We start from the raw sequence: 7,748 nt of genomic DNA on the forward strand, positions 1-7,748 counted from the left end.
GACCCTTCATCTTCCTCTCAAGTCAAGTCAAACTTGACCACTTCTCTCCTTTGGTTGATCAAATCTAACCATTGGTTCAAGTTAAATTTAATTTAATGAATCTCTATTCATTGAATTAAATTAATTCAATGAGTCTAAGTTCAAATTAGACTCATCTAATACATGAACCAAATTGAGTCCAACTCAATTAGCCCACTTTGGATTACTCTTAATCCAATTTGGTTCATCACATGAAACTAATCCTTTAGGTTCATCAAATGAACCTAATCTCCGTCTAATTGCCCTTTGTGTGTGACCCTATAGGTTCTTATAACATTGGCAATGCTCCTAAACCCATTTAGAAGCATAAGTAATGAGCGGTATCTAGCAACACATCATTACTACCTAAGTTATAAGAATATTGAGATCCAACATCACCTTGTGACTACTAATTGTGACTCTTCACAATATATGACAAGTGTGCTTCTATCCTTGACATCTAGATTGATCAATGTGAGGCATAGACCGTGTCATCCTCTAATCAATCTAAATCTTGAATCCCAAGTAGACTCACTCAATCAAATGAGCTCAACATCTCATATTGACTCATTTGGGTATGATCATGCACTTAGTGGTCTCACTCTATCAAGAATATTGATGTCTCTCTCGTCATATAGGAGGGATAGATCTCATCTACATCACTCACATCCCTCCGCATAATTTGTTACATACCCAGTAATCGCCTTTATAGTCTACCCAGTTACGGGTGACGTTTGATGTTTGACGAAGCCAAAGTATGTAACTCCTTATGTAGGGAACCATGGTGACTTCAAGTCCAAGGACTAATAGTCATACTAATAGCCACATGAGAAAGTATATGACACTCATATAACGATCCATGATACTTTCTCATGGCGGGTCATTCAGTATATATTCTCCAATGCATACCCATGTGTCAACTTGATATCTCCATATCCATGACTTGTGATATCAAGTCATCGAGTTGACCGATATGCTAGTCTCGTCGCATTAACATTGTCCCTGAATGTTAATACTTGACTAGGAATGATTAAGAGTAGTGTTCCCTATATCATCTCACTATCGATTAAACCAATTAATTGATATAGGTAAGAACCTTCTACTCAAGGACGCTATTATACTTAGTTATATGACACCAATATAAGTAAGTATAATAACAAAAAATAAATGCCTTTATTTATATACAAAAATAAGATACAACGAGTCTATATAACAATCATCAAATGATTGGCTCTAGGGCTCTAACTAACATACAGATGCCCTTAGAGCATATCCAATTACTAAAATTTTGAATAATTTTTTTTAAGATTCCAATATGCTACATCAACAACATCAAAATTCATTGAAATATTTTCAATAGTTAAAATTCTAAATATTTTTTTTTATGATCTAATTCAAAGCATGAGTTGCATGATTTCATATCTATTACATCAAATTTGAAACAAAAGAACATATTTGTATTTTCACTATTGCTCTTAAATTACAAACCTCAAACCTCACCTCAACAATGATTTAAAATTTTTTATTCAATTTTTTAAAATTTTACAAATATCTCATAAATTTTACATTGGAGATGCCCTTATCACCAAATGTGATCTTTTTCTGAAAGGCACGTCCTATGAAAAAGAGACGTCCTGTCCTGCCTCGTCCGTGTATATATATCTATAGGGTTAGTGAACAGTATATAAATAATAAGTTTAAATAGTAATTATAAATATTAAAATGTAATAGTAATTTTAAATAGCAATGGTTAAATATAGGATATTGTTCTCATTTTTATTTTTATTTTTAAACAATAATCATAAATAGTGATGGTTAAATGTTAAACATGTGAGGATTGTCTAAGAATATATACTGAGTGTGTGAAACTAACAAATCTTTTATATATATATATATATATATATATATATATATATATATATATATATATATATATATAGCAAATTGATATTTTACACATCTTTATCCTACACATTCATGGGTAATTGAGTGTAAATCCGGATCCGAACATCCGGATTTACACTCAGTCGTCTATGAGTATACAAGATAAGAATGTGCAAGATAAATTTCATATATATATATATACACCTCTCACATTTTGAGATATCTTCGAATGTGAGAGGCGTCCATGGGTGACGCCTACATATGTCACTTAGGTTATCAATTATCTCTCTCCATATATATATATATATATATATTACACATTCTTCCTTAAGCGACGGTGGCCGATATCCAAGGGACGATTTGACGTGGCTAAAATTTTTTTTTTTTAAATCTCTCTCTCATCTGCATGCAACTCTCTTCTCTCTCCTGCATGGATGTCTCTTTACTGCATACAAGGTGTTATGGTTTTTATAAATCAATACCAAAATGGAGTTGGTTTTATAAACCAACACTAAGGTGGAGCTGATCATTAAAGATCCACTCCAACGTACATGCTTTTTAAAGACCAACACCAGCACATATTGGTGCTGGTTTATACAAATCAATACCACTGTTGGTGCTGATTTTTAAGACTAGCACCTACAAAAGATTAGCACAAAGACCAGAACCAATAGAAGACCAGTAAAAAACTAGCACCAATTGTTAGTACTAGTCTTTAAAGACTAGCACCACTAAAGACCAACACCAATAGTTGATACTGGTCTTTAAAGACCAATACCATACTTTAAAGACTGCCACCAATAATGGTATTGGTTTGTGCAAATTAACACCAACGTGGTGTTGGCACAAATCAGTGCTCTAATGTGATGGTCTTTAAAGACCAACACCAATGTTGGTACTGGTCTTTAAAGACCAGCATATTGGAGTTAGTCTTTAAAGTCAGTTCCACCTACATGTTGGTTTGTAAAAATCAATGTCACCTTGGTGCTGATTTATAAAAACTAGTATAATCCTGTATGTAGAAGAGAGAAGAGAGTTGCATGTAGATGAGAGAGAGATTAAAAAATTTAATTTTGGCGGCGTCAGATCATTTACGTTGAATGTTGCCCACCGTCCTTCAGGTATGACTATGCAGGGTATCATATATTATAGTTTTAATATCATGTACACTTTATCCTGCACACCCCATGCACACTCAAATTTTTTTTATGCTTAATATTATAATCTAACACCTAAACTCTAAAGGCAATAGCTTATTGGTATAACTGAGAGCTTAAAAAATTGTTTCGGTAGCTTTGAGAGGCACTCATAATTACTACTCACGCATGTCGCTCATATATATTCAATTTTATGAATTGATTAATTATATAGGTGATTGATCTAATCACATGAAAATATTTTATCAGCCATCCAAGCGACTAATTTTCTTAGATTATCGTCCCACCTAGGAGTGTCAAAAATGAACCGAATCTGCCAACTCGACCTGAGTCTATTCGAAAAATATCAGGTTCAGATTAATAATTTTTGGGTTTAGGTTGGATTTGGATTGGGGGTTTTGGATTTTTTTAGGATCAGATCATATTCGGGTTAACCTGAAATTAGAATTTAGTAGATTTTTTTCTAAATTAAATCAAATTTTATTTTAAAAATTAAATTATTTTTATGTATATTAATATCAATGTTAATATAATAATCATATAGTATTGAAATAAAAAAAAGTAAAGAATTATAAGTAAAATAGTTTTTAAAAATTTATTTTTAATCATGTTATTCGAGTTGGTCAGATTATCCTGGTTGAGATTCGAGTTTAGGATTTTTCAAATTATGTTCAGATTTTTATTCAAAATTTTTTTTATAAAATCCCTGCTTCAACCTGATCTTAAGATTCAAATTTTAGATATCTGATTAACCATTTAAAAAGTCTAACAGCAAGATCACAATTACTGCTGCACAATTTTAAAATGTTATAAATATTATAGTATAATACTGATAAAAATGAAATATTCATGTTATAAAATTATGATAATGTTATTAATATTGATCAGTCCATCCTCAAAGATTAAATATTGCTATGACAGTTTTAGTAGTGTTGTTTATAACTGGAGTTATATGTTATAATACTTATAAATTATAATTGTTATAAAATAATTTATTTATATTTTTATATTATAGTAGTTATGAATTTATAATTGTTATAATAATATTAAAAATAAAATAGAAATAATTGAGATTTATTTTAATAATAAATGAAATAATTTTTTTTCAATTATTATTATTTTTATTAATCCCGATATTAACTTTTGCCAATTAGTCTCAGAGGTGTCCAGTTTGGCCTTACTCCCGCACATTAGGTAAATTATGGAAATAAAATGACTCCCGACATAATGTCCCAACTTCATAAGTAGTTCATGTTGGTGCAATATCTCCTAGGTTAAGGTTGACCAATTTGACTAAGCCAGAGTTGGCTTAAGTTTAAGTCTTGATATTTGAATTTCGATGTCTAAATTTTAATGTTTGACAATATATGAAGATTGTAGGTGCAATCGTCCATTTGGGAAGATTGTTGGTGCAATTCTCCTCTGGTCAGGGTTTGACCAATTTCATGTGAAGAAAAGTCACGTAGGTAAAGGTTGACTGGATACTTAACTAGAAAGTCCTAACTGGAGGTTAGGCAAGGACAAGTCCAATGGGAAGGTTGACAAAAGATGAAAATCTTGGTGAGCAAAGTCAGGTGAAAGCCCTAGTGAGTGAAGCTAGGCAGAAGGAAATCCTGGTGAGTGAAGCCAGGTGAAAGCTCTAATGAGTGAAGCTAGGCAGTGAGGAAGTCCTAGTGAGTGAAGCCAAGTGAGAAACCCTAGTGAGTGAAGTTAGGCAGTGAGGAAGTCCTGCTAAGTGAAGCCAGACAGTTAGATTCAAGTGGGTTAAAGGATTGACCGGACACTTGGCAGGAGATGGTAAATTCAAGTGGGTCAAGGTTGACCGGACACTTGGCACGAGGAGAAAAATCCAAGTGGGTCAAAGGATTAACTGGACACTTGGTGAAGAAATCCCAGTAGGTCAAGGGTGACTGTATGTCAGGCAATTAGGAGTCCCAACAGGTCACGGTTGATCGGATGTTGAGCAAAGACCCTAGACTTAGTTTTGGAGGTTAGGGTTCAACAATCGATAAGGGTAATCGATTACACTGAGCTTAAGTAATTAAGCATTTTTCTTAATTACTTAAGAGCTGGTTTGACGAGAGTGCACAGAGGTGCCTAATCTGTCACGCCTCCAGAAGAGTCCATGTCCGAGAAAATTTCGGCAGCATCTCCCCTGTACGGCGGACAATCAAAATTTTCTACAAGCACTAAATACTCAGCCACAGACGGCTGGAATAATAACAATATATTCAGCCTCTGGCTGACACAACCACGCAGTAATAATACTCTGACTCGAAATCAACCCTACTCAACTACACTCGTAAAGTCCAAATCCGATTTTTTTCTTACCTCTTCTGCCGTTCAGGCAGGCATGTAGTAGAGTAAATCCAAATCATACGAAAAGTTCATCCAACGGAAAGATTCCATACAATATCCATATGTAAGTCCAAAACAAAACTAAAATAAAGTCTGATAGCGAAAAGCTAAAATGAAACAACTCAAAAACCAGCAGCGGAGTAGCACTACGTGCAGTGGGGACTAGCGACTGGAACTCCCTCCTGACAGCATCAACCTGAAAATAACAACAATGGAGGCGGGGTGAGTCCAACACTCAGCAGGTACAATGATATGCAAAGTAAAGAAACAACACCTAGCACTAATCATGCGTACAGTCTCGATAAAAAATAAATGCATCTGAAATAAACAGGAGAATACTGTACTAACCAGGTCCTGAGTATAAGGTCAAACAGTCCGAGAGATAAGGAAATCCTGTATGCATGTCAAACATAGGTATCCAAACAATATGCAGCATATAAATGCAACAAACACAAACACAAGCAATAAATGCATCATGCATATGATGCCAATGATGCGTCCTGGTCACCCCTGACGCCAGTCGATCATCTCATACAAAAGTGAGGCCGAGTGGGTAGGGCTGTGACAACCGTGTACTCTGTCGTCACTACTCCTGATGAGTGACCGAGTGGACGGGATGCTGTCGGAGTACACCTATCCTCCTACCCCAAATCATAAATGGGGGAGCGCAATGCTCTCATCTCCTGGTACACAGTGACGGGGAGGAATCCCTGCCTGATAACACGTTGTGTCAGACCACCCATGAGCGGACCAACAGTGCCTAACTGTAACGCCCAAACATTCTCGAAACTGCATCACCACTAATCTATGAGTGGTGTGCGAATCCATGTAACTGGCGATGTGCTCAACAATAATGGAGCGGACTATCGCACAGCATGCAATCATGCAAATGATGCATGGCAATAACCATATAAACATCCTGACCTAATCCATATATATAGAAAAGTGCACCCTAGGTCAACGAATCATATCGAATCAAAGGTACACAGAAGGTATAAAACCTAGGTCCTGAACATGGTCAAGCATGGCATATCACTACCCCTATAAGCATGTATAAACAGGTAAAATATACCGAGATGCAAAACCAATCAATCAATCAAGCATGTAAGATTTGGGTAGTGATTAACCGAAACAGATAAGAAACACAATTAATGCAACATGTTAATTTAATTACTAAGCATATCAAATGACATAAGTCAAAAGTACCCGCCTCCAAAAATAGAAAGGTCCAATCTGACTCCGAGATACTCGTCTCGCGTCAAAGTCCTGTAATACCAAACATATACGAATTATTTAGCTAAATTCCTATAAATAGCTAAATAAATTCTTTAACCCTAAATTAGGGCAAAAACCCTAATTCCAAAAACACATAAACCTATTTCAAATTCATCATCATAATAATCCAATTCCAACCTAATTCAATGTATTTACCAAATCTAACAATCATCTACATCATGCATCAAATCCCTACTCCTTACCTCAATTCGTATGTATCACTGTTGATCCAAAATCAAAGACGTTGGTTGCTGAAACAAGATCAGAGCCGCTGCTGGGGATCACAAAGTTACTGCCCAAACAACACATGTTATGATAATACACTGCATCAACATCTCAAGATTGCAAGATGAATCAAATTGAAGCCCAACATTTCATACCTAAATCTCAACTCTGTATCAGCAGTCCCTTCCCAACCAAACCACACCAATCCGTGACCTCCAAAATCACACAGAACTCGGCTGATCCTGATGGCCGGCGGCAGTGTGGTACCAAGACAACGACACCAGGAAAACTAGGGCAGAGGAGAAGAGATGAAAGTGAGGCTCGGCAGATTCAGGGCAAGGAGCTTGGTCGGCTGTGGCCCAAATCTAGGGCAGAGGGCGTCCGAGAAGAACCGGCTGGAAAAATCTCGGAATGGAGGAAGAGGAGAGATGGCCGGCACTGCTCGGCGTCGGTGGAGACACTAGGGCACAGACGCACCTGCGGTGGATCGGCAGTGGCGTCGGCGTCGCAGGAAGGGAAGGAGAATTGGTTTCGGCGTCGGCAGAGAAGAGGAAATCTTCTGTGGGTGTCGGCACCGTCGACAAGGAGACTAGGGCACAGCCGACGGCTTGACCAGCAGTGGCTCGCGCTCGCCGGCGCTTGGGCAGACTCCGGGGAGGAAGAAACCGCCGGACCGACGGTTAGGGCACGGCGTCGGGAAGAAGAAGGGAAGAGTTGCGGGGATGGCTCGGGTTCGGCGAGGTGAGGAATAAGAAGAGGAAATAAAGAAATAAAAAGAAACAAAAGAAAAGGAAATGTAAATATAAACATTTCCTCGCTTAAACGAGGTAG

General features: G+C 36.8%; 1 long non-coding RNA gene across 1 annotated transcript; it reads right to left on the reverse strand.

The window, feature by feature from the left end:
* Nucleotides 1-6,632: 6,632 nt before the first annotated feature.
* Nucleotides 6,633-7,467, reverse strand: LOC121987640. Its single transcript, XR_006113680.1, has 3 exons — nucleotides 7,073-7,467; nucleotides 6,896-6,984; nucleotides 6,633-6,683 (listed from the first exon to the last, which is right to left on the reverse strand). It is a non-coding gene; the product is annotated as an uncharacterized LOC121987640 (long non-coding RNA).
* Nucleotides 7,468-7,748: the final 281 nt, after the last annotated feature.

Source organism: Zingiber officinale, chromosome 5B (assembly GCF_018446385.1).
Source record: "Zingiber officinale cultivar Zhangliang chromosome 5B, Zo_v1.1, whole genome shotgun sequence".
Classification (NCBI taxonomy): Eukaryota; Viridiplantae; Streptophyta; class Magnoliopsida; order Zingiberales; family Zingiberaceae; genus Zingiber; species Zingiber officinale.